The sequence below is a fragment of the Palaemon carinicauda genome, chromosome 1 (assembly GCF_036898095.1).
Source record: "Palaemon carinicauda isolate YSFRI2023 chromosome 1, ASM3689809v2, whole genome shotgun sequence".
Classification (NCBI taxonomy): domain Eukaryota; kingdom Metazoa; phylum Arthropoda; class Malacostraca; order Decapoda; family Palaemonidae; genus Palaemon; species Palaemon carinicauda.
Genome location: NC_090725.1, coordinates 107197019 through 107213951, shown reverse-complemented (window position 1 = coordinate 107213951; position 16933 = coordinate 107197019). Strand labels below are relative to the sequence as shown.

The window sequence follows — 16933 nt, the reverse complement described above, 5'->3', positions numbered from 1 at the left end:
CTCTGCTTCTTCCTTTCTTCCATCTCTTCTCTTCTCCCTCCTACCCGCCACTCACACCACGTCGTCACTCTCCTGGGTAGTTCGTTAGCCCTATGATATTTGCCATGTTTAATTCCTATGGTTTAACTGTTATTGTAGTTACCGTTCCTTTAAGGTTTAGATATGCTTAGACATGTAAGGTGTGATGCCTTTTGCGATTTGACACTCAGTTGATTCCTTGTCGTCATAATTATTTAGCCTTACGTTCCCTATGTCATTTGGCTAGTTGGTAATTGGACGTTTCTTACATTATTATATTATATTATTGTCGTACATGGTGATTGTATTCTCCGCATTATGTTATTACTTTGTTGGGCTTGGAAGGCATTCTCTGGTACTTTTTCACCGGCCGTCACAGATCGACCCAGAAAAGGGATTTTGACGAAGGAAAAATCTATTTCTGGGGAGAGACCTGTGACGCCCGGTGAAACCCTTCCCGGTTATTTTTGTACGGACCCACCCTTTCCTTGCCAAGCCATATGTTCTTGCAGAAGGATGACCTGGAGAGCGCGAGTAGTAGGTGTCGGTGGGGTAGCCCAACTGTATTCTCTAGGGCCTGTCACGGCCCTCCCCTTTGATGAAGGGATTATCTAAATGGAAGACAGCCTGTGAATAGTGGTTTACACACGCCCTTGTTAAATACACGACACCAACAAGGTGCTCGCGCGAGGGTTGTAACCTCTGCATTCCATGCTTTTATCTTTCTCTAGTATATTTGGAAGATTTATATTAGAAAAGTGTAAAGAAGGACCCTTTTCACCGGCCATCACAGATCGACCCAGAAAGGTCTATTAAAGGTCTCCCCCATAATTTCCACAGACTCTGACAGATCTGCTGATTGAGGGTCCATTCTGTGGGAAGAACTTGCCCTTTCCTGCTGAGCATGTCTGCTCTTACATTCCTCTGTCCCTGTGCGAATCTTGTTAACAGTTCTATTTTGTTTTCCTTCAACCATAGAAGGAGCTCCCTTGCTGTTTTGAACAGAGACAGAGACAGAGTCCCCCCTTGCTTCCTGATGTAAGCTAGAGCTGTGGTGTTGTCCGAGTTGACTTCCACTATCTTCCCTGACACTGAGTCTTTGAAGGCCTTTAGTCTCAACAGAATGGCCATCAGCTCTTTTCTGTTGATGTGCCATCCGGTCTGACTCTTTTCCCAAGAGCCTGAGACCTCCTTGCTTCCTAGTGTTGCTCCCCATCCTGACTCCGACGTGTCTGAGAACAACACTAGGTCTGGGTTCTTCTTGTACAGGGAGATCCTTTCTCCTAACAAAGCTGGATCTAGCCACCAAATCAGATGATCCTTGACTTCTGCTGGAATTGGGAAGGAAAAGGAGTCTTCCTGTGTCTTCCTGTTCCACACCTTTGATAGGAAGTGTTGAAGAGGTCTGAGGTGCAGTCTCCCCAAAGAGACCTACTGTTCGAGCGAGGAGAGAGTTCCTAGTAAACTCATCCACTCCCTCGCTGAGCACTTCTGTCTCTTCAGGAATTCTCGAACCTTCTCGAGGCACTTGGTGTGCCTCTCCTGGGAGGGAGAAGCCCGAAAATGAACTGAATTCAGAACTATCCCCAAATAAAGAATAGTCTGATTCGGCTCGGTCTGAGATTTCTCCCTGTTGATGACGAGACCCAGTTCCTGAGCCATCATGAAAGTCTTTAGTATGTCCTCCAGACATTTTTCTTTCGACCGCGATCGTATCAACCAGTCATCCAGATAAAAGGATACCCTTATCCCCTCTCGATGAAGCCAGCCTGCCACGTTCGCCATTACTCTGGTGAAGACTTGAGGAGCAGTGCTGAGACCGAAACAAAGTGCCTTGAACTGGAAGCACTAGCCCTGGATCATAAATCACAGGTATTTCCTTGAAGTCGGATGGATGGGGACGTGAAAATAAGCATCCTGTAAATCGAGAGACACCATCCAGTCCCCTGGACGTACTGCTGCCAGCACAGACTGACTCGTCTACATGGTAAATTTTGTATTTTCCACGAAGACGTTCAGCGAGCTGACATCCAGAACGGGTCTCCATCCACCCGAGTTCTTGAGTACCAGAAACAGGCGATTGTAGAAGCCTGGGGAGGATAGTTCCAGAACTGGTTCTATCGCTCCCTTGTCCAGCATCTGGTCGACCAGATCCAACGGGCCTTTTGTTTCACTGCATCTGAGTACTGAGCCACTAAGGCTAGAGGAGTATTTGAAAGAGGAGGCTTCTTCAAAAGGGGGATCTTGTATCCTTCCTTGATGACCGAGAGGGACCAGGTGCCTCTTTTCTTCCAAGCCTGCCAAAAAAGTGACAGTCTCTCTCCTATCGTTGTCTGGACGACCTGCACTTCATTTCTTGGAGCGGGATCTAAACGAACCTCTATTCGTCCTTCTGCCCGTCTCCTGCCTTCTTCCTCTGAAGTCTGATCTCGAAGGAGCCCTACCTCAAAAGGGCTGTTGGAATTTTCTCTCCTCTCTCTTCAGAGACGAAGGAGTGACTGGCAAAGGTTTTCGAGCCGAGTGCAATAGGAGGTCTTGAGTGGCCTTTTGCGCAAGAGAAAGGGTAATATCTCTGACAAGGGACTCACGAAAGAGATGCTCTGAAAAGGGGGCGTAAAGGAGTTCAGACTTCTGCGCAACAGTCACAGATCTAGAAGCAAAAGAACATAACAGGGCCCTTTACTTCAAAACTCCGGCCGAAAAAAGGGAAGCCAACTCATTAGATCCATCCCTAAGAGCTTTGTCCATACATGACATGATACTAGTCAGGTCTTGTGTTCCCTCCATTTGTTCAAAAAACTAAAAACTTCTAAAGCTCTGAAAATCCCTTTGACGAGGTGATCAAGCTCAGACATTGACGACATAACCTTAGCCGAGTTAAGGGCATGCCTTCTAGCAGAGTCCACAATACCAGAGAAGTCACCCTGAGAGGAGGCAGGAACTCCCAGACCCAGAGGTTCTCCAGTCTCGTACCACATGCCCGCCTTCGAAGCAAGTCGAGCTGGTGGAAAAGAGAAGGTGGTCTTAACCGCTTGTCTACGCTCCTTCCTCCATTCATCCACTTTAGCGAGAGCCTTCTTAGCAGAAATAGAGAGCTTCATCTTGATGAAGGCCGACTGTTTTTTTGGCCTTCTTCCTGCTAAACTGTGATTGAGGAGAATGAGGGGCAGAAGGTTGAAACTGCTCCCCATACAGCTCAAGGAGGGAGCGAGAGAGAACCTTATAATCGCCAGCCGCGTCCGCAGGCTTGTCTTCATCCTCTGAGACATCCTCAAGATCCTGTCCCACCTCTACTACAGCTTTCGTTCGGGTAGAAGGTTCACCTGAATCCGAAAGAGGTAAATCGTAGGATGCGTCCTGTAGAAGAGGGCTGCAAGCATCCTGACACCGAGAACTGCGCGCGTCCTGGCGCCGCGCGCTGGTATCGTCTTGGCGTCGCGAGCCGGAAGCGTCCTGGCGCCGAGCGCTAGAAGAGTCCTTGAGGCGGTAGGCGGATGCGTCCTGGCGCCAAGAGTAGGAAGCGTCATTATGCCGAGAGCTGCAATCGTCCTGGCGACGAGAAGCGTCATCGTCCTGGAGAAGCAGGCTGGAATCGTCCTGGCGCCGAGAGCGAGAGACGCAATCGTCCTGGCGCCGAGAGCGAGAGATGCAATCGTCCTTGCGCCGAGAGCGAGTATCGCCAGGGTCCTGGAGGCGAGCAGATGAGGAAGAAGCGCGGTACCGCGCCTTTGACGAATCGCGCAGAGGTTCCCTTGGAGAGGAACTCCGTTCCCTCTTAAAAGCTGATTTCTTGACCGGTAACGAGTCGTCCTTACGTCTGTCCGACTGGGAGGGAGGGCAGCTAAAAGCTTGAACCAAAGAGAAAAGTTGCTCTTGCATAACCGTCATAAACAATTTAGCGACTGTAGCTGGATCCTGCGGTTACGAAGGAGAAGGCTGTCGAGTAGCGCTGGTAGGAGAAGGATCTTTCGCTGGTCTTTCTTGACTTTCGTCCCTTGGTTTCGTCCTTTTCACAAGAACGGTGTCCAAATCATCCTCCGAAGGACAAGGTTCGTGGCTACTTGAACCGGGAGAGTGAGAACGAGACTGTTCAGTTCGGTTCCACCTCCTCTTGGTCGGTCTCGAAGCCTCATACTGCCATTTGCGTCTGGGAGAGGGGTACGGGGAAGACACTATCACATCCGACACACCTTTTCCATGGCGGTCAAGAGCAGCCTGGGAAAATGCAACAGGACTGTCTGAGGCGACGGCTGACCGAGGATACGTACCTCTCACCACCTTCCTGTCGTCGACGTACCTTCTCCCTTGGTCCTGGGAGCTTGGTAGAGGTCTAGACCTAGGGTAATGACAGGTTCGATCAGTCGCCACCTCCACTGCACTTTCACAAGCACTAACTTCACTCTCACTCATACCTTTTAAGGCTGCAAGATTATCTTTAATAGCCTTCAACTCGGCCGCCATTCTGGCGTACCAAGGGTCATCCACAGATACTGATCCTGTAGAAGGGGCAGGAGTTACTACCTCAGGGGAAGGATCGACTTCCAAAGAGGAATTAATTAAAGGTTCAATGGAAATATCTAAACTAGGTTCACTAGTAGACTTAGATTTAGATCTAGAAGCTCTCCTTACTCTATCTAGCTCTAATTTGTGCACATAGCACTTCATAGCTAACCAATCTTTCTCACTCAAAATCTCGCATTCCTTGCACCTATTATCCAGTGCACAGTCAAAACCCCTGCAACCCAAACAAACCGTGTGAGGGCCTACCGAAACTTTCGGTAACCTCACCTGCATTCCTCATTCACACACACACGAAAATGAAGTTTCTCACTCATATTAAACAAATCCAAAATATCAGAATAAACAGAAACACGATTGCCAAATCCCCAAATCAATGTATTTCACCAAAAATAAGTCCGGTACAGCGACACAGGGAAAGCGAAACGAAAAACTCTAATGGTGGACCAATGATGTTGTCGATCCGGCCGGCAGAGATGATCTGCGGAACAGAAAACTGGAATGATTCCAAGTACCACCCCGTAAGGGTTGTTAACCACCTAACCGCATAACCACCACACGGCGGTTGCCGCGATTTTTGAAAAATTCTGCCGGGACGTCAGAGACTAAGCTATATATATATAACTGCCAGGTAAGTCCTATTCATAAAAACTTTGGTTTTAAAAAAGAATTCACTTTTCATAAATAACAATACAAAGAAAATTGTAATACTGTATCGATTGACTGAGAACTGCGTAGCGTAAATTAAACTGAACGCTAGTTTAGTTAATCTTTGAAAACAGATCGAAGATTATCTTAAGAAAGTATACTAAAAGGACAAAAATTTTCTTAAAATAACATAATCCTTTTATCTTATAAAAACTTAAACACTTTGTAAGATAGTATTCGTTATCATTCCTTGTAAAAAAAGAAAGAAATTGCAAATCATCATACTACAGTATAGCTTACGTCCTATGACTGCGACGTCATAGAGTAGGCACCGTGTTTACCTACTGCCATCATGCTTTTTGCTAGTTTATAGTAGGTTGAACAAACTTCCAATCCCACCTTTTAAGCTATAAACATGACAAATTCGTAGATAATTTGTATTTTTCCTAACGATACAAACCTAGCTATTTACATGGGGTGATTACTTCGGCGCAGCCGATGACGAGCCATAAAGTTTTAACGAGGGTTTCCTACCCCACCGCTAGTTAGCAGGAGGGTAGGGAGGGGTAGAATACTCCACTTTACTTAGAGGTAGGACTTATCTTGGGGGACAGGGCTGGCGGGCACATAACTGTAAATAGCTAGGTTTGTATCGTTAGGAAAAATACAAATTATCTACGAATTTGTCATTTGTTCCATAACTGAATACAAACCACGCTATTTACATGGGGTGACTTAACCCTTAGGAAGGGTGGTAAGTCCCGGCCATACTGGCTTTGGCTTGCCCGGGATTCCAAATTCGAGTGATCAAGTACTCGGACAATAGGGAATCCCTGCTCCTCGCTGGCAGTTGTGAAACTGCCGCGGCCTACATAAGGTGTGCGCGAAGGTGAAAAGTGACTTGTCCCAGGCAGTTGCCCTGGAGTCCCTCAGAAGGAAAACCAGGCTAGGACTCTCCCAATACCACCTCGTCAGGGTATGGGGACATGACAGTATTACACATAATACTAGGAACACAAGGAAGCATGGTCTACCCGCAGTGGTTTGAGGTCAGCTGTGCAGAGAACCCAGGATGCTGCTTTCTCCGTGGGAGGAGAGGATGAAGAAAAGAAAAAGGGCCAGACAGATCTTTTCATTCATGCAGACTAACACCAGGTAACAATGCCCTCAACCTTCTGCTACTTGTCCATCAAGCTGTTGTGAAGCCACCACAGGGCCGATAGAAACGTATCGAGCCTCCTGTGGGTCATGTCTTGCAGGTAAGGGGCTGAGAAGAAGGTCTGAGACTTCAACATCCCCACTTGCAGGACCTGCGTCACTGAAAGATGCTCCATGAAGGGCAGGGACGTATCCAAGCCCCTGACATCATGGGCCCTAGGGCGAGCGACGGAGAAGGGTCAGGAACCCTGCGAATCGAGGCCGAGATGGTACTACAGGAGACCCTTCTCCCCGTCACCCAGGACCCACGAACGAGACTAGGACCTGGAGACGAACTGCAGCTGTTCTCTGAAGACACCAGCTCGGACCCCCTGCCGGCAAGGTAGGAGATGGTTCGAGTAATCTGTTACAGGGCGGAGACTCGAGCCCCGGAAGGAGTCGAATTCTGAGTCTCGGCAACAAACCTCAGGGACGAACCTGAAGTTGTCTCCCCCTAACCCCCTGAATGGGCGAAGTCGTAAGAGAGACCATGTGACTCACTTGGCTGAAGATAGGCTAGCAGGAACACTGTCTACCCAGAAAGGAGGTGGTCTGGGGACTACGTAGTGGTTCGTCAGGGGGTGTCTCTTAAGAGACTCGAGGACTCGAACCTCGTTCCAAGGAGGAGGTCTCACCTTCGACTGGGGGTAGGAGAGGACAAAGCCTCGCATGCGAGGGAAGAGTTCCAGCGGGGAGAAATGTTAGTCCCTAGAGCCAGGAGGCAGGACTCACAGCTGAGGGATAGCCCGTCACAGTCGAAACTGAAAAGGCACATTTATCCCGCAATCCCACTAGGGGCTCCGCCCTTGCTGGAGGCAGCATCGTGTGGAGGGATGCCCTCTCCCAGACACCGACCACAGAAACTCGCCTTATCGCCTGGCAGACTACTGCGGAAAACTTGCGCAGTTGTCCAGGCCTCCATTTCGCCACTTGTTGCGAAAGTCCTCTCTCTTCGAGGAGAAGCTGGACAGACTCCCGGCGGGAAGAGGAGCAAGCCACGGGGGCGACACATCGATGGTGTCCTACCGTTGCAAGAAGGTCTCCTACCAGAGGGCCTTGAGATCCGTGAACGGAAGCAGTACAGCGGGAGCTTGCAGCTCAGTGCTGTAGCGAACCACCCCACCGAGGCAGGACTCGCAGGCTACTTGAGGATCCAAAGACCACTCGGAATGTGGTGTCCGTGACACAATGCTCAGACTGTAGGCGAGCACATTCCTTTGCCTGGAATCAAGCGAGCTGTCAAGAAGACCGAGGGGGACTCAGACCATCCCGGTATCTCTACCACAGGATGGGGTGGTCGTACCGAAAAGTACCTCCTTGTCTGGGCCAGAAAATCCTCACTGTGGTGTTGTTGACCCTAATAGCCACAGAGTAGTCCGCCAGGCTAGGTGGAGCTACTGGAGAACCCGAAACACGGTTTCCGCCTCTAGTAGGACTAGAAAAGATTTTTCCAGGTTCTGACCCCCGGCCTGAGGACCCGTGGGTTAGAACGAGGGACACCCCCCTCTCTTCGACGCGTCCGAAAACAGCATCAAGTAGGGGGAAGGACGAGAAGGGCCACTCCCTCTTATAGGCCCTCGACATCTTCCCACCCCTACGGGTTTGTCTGAACCAGTAGTCCCCTAGGGGTCTCGGCGACTGGGGAGACGACTCCCCCGTGCCCCGAGTCGCCACTGGAGAGAACTCAACCTGGGGCGACTGTGAAAACCAGACGGGCCAGAGAGGAGAGACATAACAACCTTAGGTTGGAGGGTCTTACCGTGTGAGGAAAGGTCTCACGACCTTCCTCTGCCTTGGTACCATGACGTCTGAAGGAAAGACTACGGGAGATAGGAGCCTAAGACCAGGCTCGGTATACCAGACTCTGAGAGGGCTGCGGGGAAGACTCCTCGAGGACCACCATGACCTTTAGGGCTTGGTAAAGTCCGAGGAGCTTGTCCCGATGACGAAGAAGGGAAGCCTTCGAGTCTACCAGGATCGGCCAGCCACCCAGGAAGAATCGGAGAACTGTTGAGGTTCCGTGGAGAGGCCGAAGCACAGCCCTTGAACTGGTATACCTGCCTTCCGGGCGGACTCCAAAGTACTTCCTTGAAGATGGGTGAACCAGGACCGGGAGTATGAGTCCTACCAGACCAGTGTACCCATGAAGACTTGTGGTCTCAGCGCAAAGCTGACCGTGTCTGCTGTTGCTAGGCTGAATGGAGATTATTTGACAACCTTGTCCAGAGTTGAGAAGGGAAGGAGACGAGCTCGGAGAGCTGGCCCTCGGCCTAGTCTCTGACACTCTCCATTCCCTGAGACCAGGGCAAGCTGCACTGGCGTAAGGGAGTCCTTGGGTGAGTAGAACTCAGTCCAGGATCGAATGCTTCCCTTACCGAAGAGGAATCTCTGAATCTGGGATCCCCTTGAGGTTTCACCTGAGGGTCAGAACCTGCCAGAACGCAAGTTCCGACCCTGGAGCTCCTCCTCCTGATGGACTGGCAGCAAGGTCTCCTGTCCCCGGAAGCTCTTCCTGGAGAGACTCGTAGACATGCCCCAAGGGTCCAACTGGATCCTGCCGGATCCTTGCGGAAGACAGGGCCTTAGGATCCCCCCTAGGAGGGAAACAGGACCACAGCGATAAAGGATGTAAGGCTTCGCCTCCCTCCCGCACGATAGGACCCTCAGGAAGAGGAGGGGATTCTCCCTATGGAGTGAAGGGGGAGAGGACCGGGTCTTCCGACCCTCCTGGGGATGGGCAAAGCTCATCCGCAGGGGAGGGGAGATGGAGTCTGAGAAGGGCTCATCGCCTGCGCAAGGACCAGCGAAGGGATAGGATAGTCCTTGGGGAAGATACTATGCCAGGGATTCCTCTCACCCCCTTTAGGGGAAGAGGAAGCTGCTACTAATTAGTGATCCTAGTCAGAAGGCACAGGCTTATCGCCTGCTTAAGTACTCTGACGACGACATCCCACCAGGGATGCCAACCAATCTTCGCGCTGACAGGGAGTCCCTCTGGAGGGAAGAGGATCGTCCGATCCTCTGGAGGAGATGACACATGAGGGTTCGCCCGTGAAGGGGGAAGCGACCTTTGACCTGTCCGGAAAACCTCCCCCTCCTCCGGAGAGGGCGCTGCTCTGCGCTGCGGGGAAGGGAAACGCGGAGGTGGCCTGACCGTCATAAGCCCTGATGTAACCAAGGCGCGGTCGTGTCGGAGAACGGTGCGCTGATCACGCTGACGATCGCGCGAAAAGCACAGATCTGGGAGCGCGTGAATACGGCATGCATAGCAGAATAACCGCACCCGCGTGCACGCGTACCCGCATGAGTGTGGGCGTCTCGACCCCCGCGTGTAAGAAGATCGGTGGCGCTTGTGCGTGAAAGATCGAGGGCGAGAGACACCATCCCACGCGCGAATCAATCTCGGCGAAAAAGATCGCCGGTGCTAGCGCCGTCGGCGATTGCATGTGGGAAACTATCCCACGCGCGGAAGAATAACGCTGACGATCTTCGGTGCTTACGCGAGTACGAAGATCGTCGGCGCCTAAGTAAGACGATCGCCAGTGATTTGCGCGAGCCCGGACGATCTTCGACGCTCACGCGTAAGCGAATTTTGTCGGAGTTCGCGCGCGAGAGAAGATAGTCGGCGATCACGAGCGGGAACCTCGGTGCCCGCACGCGAACGATCTACAATGATCGCGAGCGGGAAACCGCGCGCGGACGATCCGTGCGATGATTGTGAACCTCAATGGTCGCGCGCAGGAAACCATCCCACGGACGGAACGATCTTCGGTGCTCACGCGTACTGTGAAGACCGTTGGAGCTCGCGCGCCTAGCGCCTAATCCAAAGATCGGCGGTGAATGGCCGTTGACGATAGCGTGCAGAGAACCGCACGCGGATGGCCTCGTTGCCGTGCGTGGGAAACTATCCCGCGCACAGAACAATCATCGGAGCTTAAGCGTACCAAGAAGATCGTCGGCGCTTCCGCTTAGCGCCGGATTCGAAGATCGCCGGCTAACGGCCGTCGAGGCCAACGACAGTTGCCGGGTTGACGATTGCGAGCGGAAGGGCCTTGAAGGTCGCGCGCGGGAAACTACCCTGCGCTTGGGCGATTATCAACGCTTACGCGTTAGCGCGAACAGTGCGTTAGCAAGAACAGAAGATCGTTGGCTAACGATCGTCGACGGTCGCGCGCGGCCGATCATTAACACTTACGCGCTAGCGCAACCAGAACATCATCGGCTAAACCGTCGACGAACGTGAGATCGCACGTGGGAAACCATCCCACGCGCGGGCGATTATTAACGCTTACGCGTTAGCGTGCGTCCGAAGATCGTCAGCTAACGATCCTCGACGATCGCGGAATCCTAGACGATATCGAGACCGCATACAGGAAACCATCCCGCGCACGGGCGATCTATAGCATTTAAGCGATCCGCAACATTTTGGCGCATAACGGGAGATCGTTGGCTAACAATCCTAGACGATCACGAGATCGCGCGCGGGAAACCATCCCGCGCGCAGGCGATTATCAACGCTTACGTGTTGGCGCGCATCAGAAGATCGTCGGCTAACGACTCTCGACGATCGCGCGATCCTAGACGATCGCAAGATCGCGCGATCCTTGACGATCGCAAGATCGCGCGATCCTTGACGATCGCAAGATCGCGCGATCCTAGACGATCGCAAGATCGCGCGATCCTAGACGATCGCAAGATCGCGCGATCCTAGAAGATCGCAAGATCGCGCGATCCTAGACGATCGCAAGATCGCGCGATCCTAGACGATCGCAAGATCGCGCGATCCTAGACGATCGCAAGATCGCGCGATCCTAGACGATCGCAAGATCATATACGCTTATGCGTTGGCGCGTGACAGAAGGTCGTCGCCCAGCGATCCTAGATGATCGCGAGATCGCGCGGGCGATCATCAATGCTTACGCGTTGGAGCCCATCAGAAGATCGTCGGCTAACAATCCTTGACGATCGCAGGATCGCGAGCGGAAAAATAATCCCGCAAGCGGCCACGACAACGATCACGCACAGGAAACCATCACACGCGCGGGCGATCATCAAATGCTTACGCGTTAGCGTGAGCAGAAGATCGTTGGCTAACCGTCGACGATCGAGAGATCGCGCGCGGGCGACCATCAACGTTTACTCGTTAGCGCTCCTCAGAAGATCGTCGGCTAACTCGTAGATCAGGAACTGGGATGTGTCCCCAAAAGGGAGGGCAACCCCTGAAGAGGACCCGAAGGTCTACTTCAGTGCCGACGAACAGCTGAGGGACTGCTAACTACTCCGAGGAGTGAACTCTGTGAGGTACCTTTCCCGCGAACGGGAGAGGTATCCTTCGTAGAAGAGACTCAGAGACACCGTAGGCTGAAACGTTTGAGAGCGCCAGTGCGCTAACTCAGGAACCCCAACGATATGCGCAAAATACGCAGGAAACGTTGGTAGCAGCCTAACTGAAAACTGGAACAGGGTGTCTCTGAGGGCAGACTCATGAACAGCAGGAACAGCAGTCAAGCGCAAGCTCGTAAGGGAACGTTGGCGCGCAGGTAATACCTGGAACTTAAGGGACTTACTCTAGAAGTGAGAAAGCCTCTCCTGCCCCGAAGGGAGGAGCCTGTTAAATAACGGGGCGTGGGCGCCCAAGGCGCGTCTGCAATCAGGAACGGATACAGCAGGCAACAGGTACACTGAGGAGAAGTTGCAGGACCCCGAAGGGACAATGCAACGAGAAACCGAAGTTTCTCCGTCACTAAACACCGAAGTGTAGAAGTGACTAAAGTTACGAGAGCCCGAGGGACCTGCGTAACTAAGCCCTGAGGACCCGAAGGGTCAGGGAAAAAAGGGAAACCGAAGTTTCCCTGTCACTAAACACCAAAGTGTTAGTGACTGAACAGCAAGCTGTTCTTGACAGGAACAATCCTCCGAAGAGGAGTCTCTATAAGTGGCCTCTCTCGCGAACGAGAGAGGTGAGCACCTCGTAGAAGAGACTGGCGATGGAGCCCCGAAAGGCCCTGAGATCAGCAGGCGTAACAGGAACAATCCTCCGAAGAGGAGTCTCTGGGAGTGTCCTCTCACGCGAACGGGAGGGGACACTTCGTAGAAGAGACAAAAGGAGCAATCCTCCAAAGAGGAGCCCTTAGTGAGGCCTCCCTCGCGAACGAGAGAGGGCCAGACTGATCCTGCAGCTGCTCAGCCCCTTGAGCGTATCCGCAGAAGCGACTGCTCAGCCCCAAGAGCATAGTCGCTAGTACCATGGTCTAGCCTTGCAACCGCTCAGCCCCTTGAGCAAGTCACAAGGGCGGCGGCTCAGCCCCCAGAGCATAACCGCCTAAAGACCAAGGAAGTAACAAGGGAAGTTAACTAACTACCCTGGAGGCGAACCTCCTTATCGTTCTAGGATGCAATGAAGAGCTGGCAGTAGTCAAGGGGGAACTTCTAAGAGAAGAGAAAACCCCCGACGAACGCCATGCGAGACGGCGGCAAAGCCGACTCCCCAGGATAACAGGACAGCTCTGCTTCGAAGGCACAATAGGCACGAAGAAACAGCATCGCAAACTGGAAAATAAAACAAAATAATTATTTAACAGAAATTCCCCCAGGTGAAACTCCGAAGAGAAACCCCGAGGGAAAAAACATAAGAACGAAAGAAGGTATGCGCCCCTCCCCCCCCCCCCCCCCCCACCCGGCATACCCGGGTGAGGGGGAAGGACGACGTTAACAAACAGAATTATAACATTATAATTACGCAACTGACTTTGAATGTTCCAAGGATCACCGACCCCCGAAGGGACGTGAGACCTGAGCTGAAAGTTAAAACACATTTATATTCATAAAAATAATTGAGACAAATAAAACGAAATAGCGACTAAGACTGAGAAGCTATCGTAGGCGTAGTACGGAGTAAGAGGTGAACGACCTCAAGAGAAGGCCGGACTCCACGAAAGGCAACCATTGTGGACTAGAAGTGCAAGGCCGAGATCACAGAGCCTAAGCCGGCGGACTCCAGCAGACGTACACAATACACACCGCACACCACCGAAACCAAAGGAAACTTACATTTTTTATACAAAAAAATATATATATAAACATCAGAAATGTTCAAATATATCCAGTATAAGAAAATGACAAATTCGAAGATAATTTGTATTTTTCCTAACCATACAAACCTTAGCTATTTACATTGGGTTTACCTTTTAGCGCAGCTGAAATTGCGAGCCATTAGAATTTAACGAGGGTGTATTACCCCCGCGCTAGTTAGCGGGAGGTAGGGGAGTGGTAGCTAGCTACCCCTCCCCCCCTCACACACAGATGAATGCTCACTTTCACTTAGAGGTAGGACTTGTCTTGGGGGACAGGGCTGGCGGGCAAATATGTGTAAATAGCTAAGGTTTGTATGGTTAGAAAAAATACAAATTATCTTCGAATTTGTCACTTGTTCCGTAACCGAAATACAAACCACGCTATTTACATTGGGTGACTTACCCATTAGGTAGGGTGGAAAGTCCCCAGCCATACTGGCTTTGGCTTTACCCGGGGACTCAGAATCCGAGTGAGTCGCACTCGAGAAAAGGAGTCCCTGCACCTCACAAGTTCCTTGCTCCGCAAAGAACCGTGTGGCCTACATAAGCTTGTGTGTGAAGGAAGAAGTGTGACCCGTCCTAGGCAGTTGACCTGGAGTTCCAGAAGGAACTCTGGGTTAGGACGTTCCCAATACCACCTCGTCAGGGTATGGGGGATGCGGCAGTATTGACTCAATACTCGGAACACAAGGAAGCATGGTTTACCTGCAGAGGTTCGAGGTCAGCTATGCAGAGACCAGGATGCTGCCTCCCCGTAGAGGGGATGATGAAGAAAGAAATAAGGGCCAGACATACTTCTTTCGTTCACGCAGACTAAAACCTGATAACAATGCCCTCAACCTTCTGCTACCTGTCCAAAAAGGAGCCTGAGGTTAGACCAGCTGTTGTGTAGCCACCACAGAGCGATAGAAAACGTATCGAGACTCCTGTGGGTCACGCCCTGCAGGAAGCGGGCTGCGAAGGTCATTAGACGCTTCCAGACTCCAGCTTGTAGCACCTGCGTCACAGAGTAGTATTACTCGAAGGCGAGGGATGTTGCGATGTATCCAACATCGTGCTGTAGGGCGACGTGACGGGGGAGGGTCTGGAGACAGGTCGAGATGAATGTCCTTGAGTCCGGGCTGAAGAGGTATACTGGTGACTCTCCCCCGTGTCCTCCTTGTGCTCCCAAATCGGCTGCAACTGAGGACAAACTGCAGCTGTTCCTAAAGCTAACATCTCGATTCCAAGAAAGAGAAGGTCTTGGGACATCAGATACAGAATGGAGACTCGAAATCTTGAAGGAATTGGACCGAAGGGCCGGGACCCCCAGATTCTGAGTCTAGCCAACAACTCAGGAGCGAACCTGAATGTTGCCTTCCCCTCTTCCTTAGAAAGGGGGAATCGTACGAGACCAAGAAGATTGCTTACACACTGGCCGTGGCCAGAGTGAGCAGGAGACCCAAGGCGGAATACAATCCGAGGCCTGTCGTAAAGGGTCTTGAGAAGATCTCTTAAAGGACTAAAAGTCCGAGCCATGCTCCAAGTTGGAGGTCTTCCTCCGACTAGGGCAGGGACGATCGTAGCTTCGCATGAGCGAGGAAAGATCCAGCGGGCAGGAAAAAGTTATTCCTTTAAGCCTGAAGGTCAGGGAAAGGCTGAGCGACAGGCTTCATTGCCGAGAGCGGAAAGGAGTTTCCTCCCGCCGAAAGGCAATAAGACCGTTATTGCTGGAGAAGAGGCCTCAAGGGAAGAGGTATATCTCCCACGGCACCAACCACCGAAGACTCTTCACTTTGCCTGGAAGACCCCTGCGGATGACTATCGCAGATGACGCGACCTCCGTACCACGACTGTAGCGGGTTGTCTCTTCTTGAGGAGGAGGCGCAGTGTCTCCAGGCATGAAGCCGAAGCGACGCCCCGGTTCAGGAGAGATGTCGCAGTGTGGTTGTTTGAGTAGTCTGCGCCGTGGGAGAAGCTCTCCCGGGAGTTCCGTCAGGGGAAGCAGAGGGTCCAGAAACCGTTCTGCGCATAGTCCCAGTGGAGCTCTCCCATTGAAAGGTTGACAGACAACCTGGTCTTGTTGAGACCCATTGTCCACAGACAAAAAGGAGGGAAGACGCAGGCGTCGAAGTTGTCCCACCATCACCGGAATGTATCTTGCCAGAGTCTCGGGGTCTGAGACTGGGGGGAAGAACAGCGGAAGCTTGAGGTTCCAAGCTGTCGCGATCAGGTCCCCCAGACCAGGACTTGCTGGTTACTCAAGGTCAAAGACCCCCAAGTACACTCTCTCTACGAGGCTCTGCTCGGATAGTCGGAGAGAACATTCCCCTGCCTGGAATGAGACAGCCGATGGTGGTATTGAGAGAATCTCAATCATCCCGATATCTCTACTGCAAGATGTGAAGGTGTGAAAATGCGTCCCCTGCTGGTTAGAACACGCCAGAATCATGAAGTCGACGCGCACGGGGCGACTCGGCAGGAGCTGTAGGATCTGTAGAGGGGCCAGACTACGGCCCCTAAGCCTGCCTGAATGATGGAGAGGTATCCTTCAGGTCTTGACCATAGGCCTGGACCGGAACATGCTCCCCCCCTTTCCTTTGACGAATCCGAGAACAGCATCAAGAATGTGGGGAAAGGACGAGAATATCCACTACCATCAAGAGGCTCCATAGGTCAACACCCATTGCAGGTCTAATAGTTCCGCTGGTCCCATAGGGGCCAGGAAGTCCGGTTAAACGTTGCCTGAAGCCACCGGAACTTGGACCGCCCCACATGGAACTTATCCTGAGGCGACCGTTCGGACTATAGACGGGTCAATGAGGAAAGGAGAACTAGGAAACGTTCCTCAGTCTTGCCACAGTCAACTGAAAGGAAGGCTCGGAGGATGTGGCAACAGAATCTGGCATCCCCAGGTGGTCACCCATCCAAGTACCGACCAGAACCGACGTTGCTTAACCTCGCTGGACGGACGAGAAGCGGGGTTTCCAACATGGTAAGGCCGTTGACTCAATATCATGGCCAGATACTCCAGATGTTGAGGCAGAAGAAGAGAAGGCTCCAAGCAAAATACCATGAACCCACACTCATGGTAAGCATCCGCAAGCTTGTCCCGGCGCTGAAGAAGGTCGAACCCGAGCCTACCGGAGTTGACCAGCCCTCCAAAAAGCAGAGGAGGCGGAAGCCTGCACCTGAGCAGGCCATGAGGAAAGCAGGGAGAGTTCTCTGGGGAAAAAAACCTGCTATGCCACGGCGGGATAGCCACACTGCATCATAAGCAGGAATACTTGCAGTTTAGGCTGAATTCGACGAGCTCCCTGGAAGATGGATGGAATGGAAACTGAAAGTACTCATCCTTCCAATCCAGGGTTTAAGGAGTCCTGTCGCCTCGTTACCAGTCTGATCGATTCTGCTGTTCTACGCTGGCCGAAGTTTGTTCGACAAACCTGATCAGGGCAGAGAGGTCGACTACGGAACTCCCCTCTCAGATCCTTCCTTAC

At 52.0% G+C, this 16933-nt stretch overlaps 1 pseudogene; it reads right to left on the bottom strand.

Moving 5' to 3' along the window:
- Positions 1-16323: 16323 nt before the first annotated feature.
- LOC137659346 (5S ribosomal RNA) lies at positions 16324-16442 on the bottom strand (annotated as a pseudogene).
- Between the last annotated feature and the right edge of the window lie 491 nt (positions 16443-16933).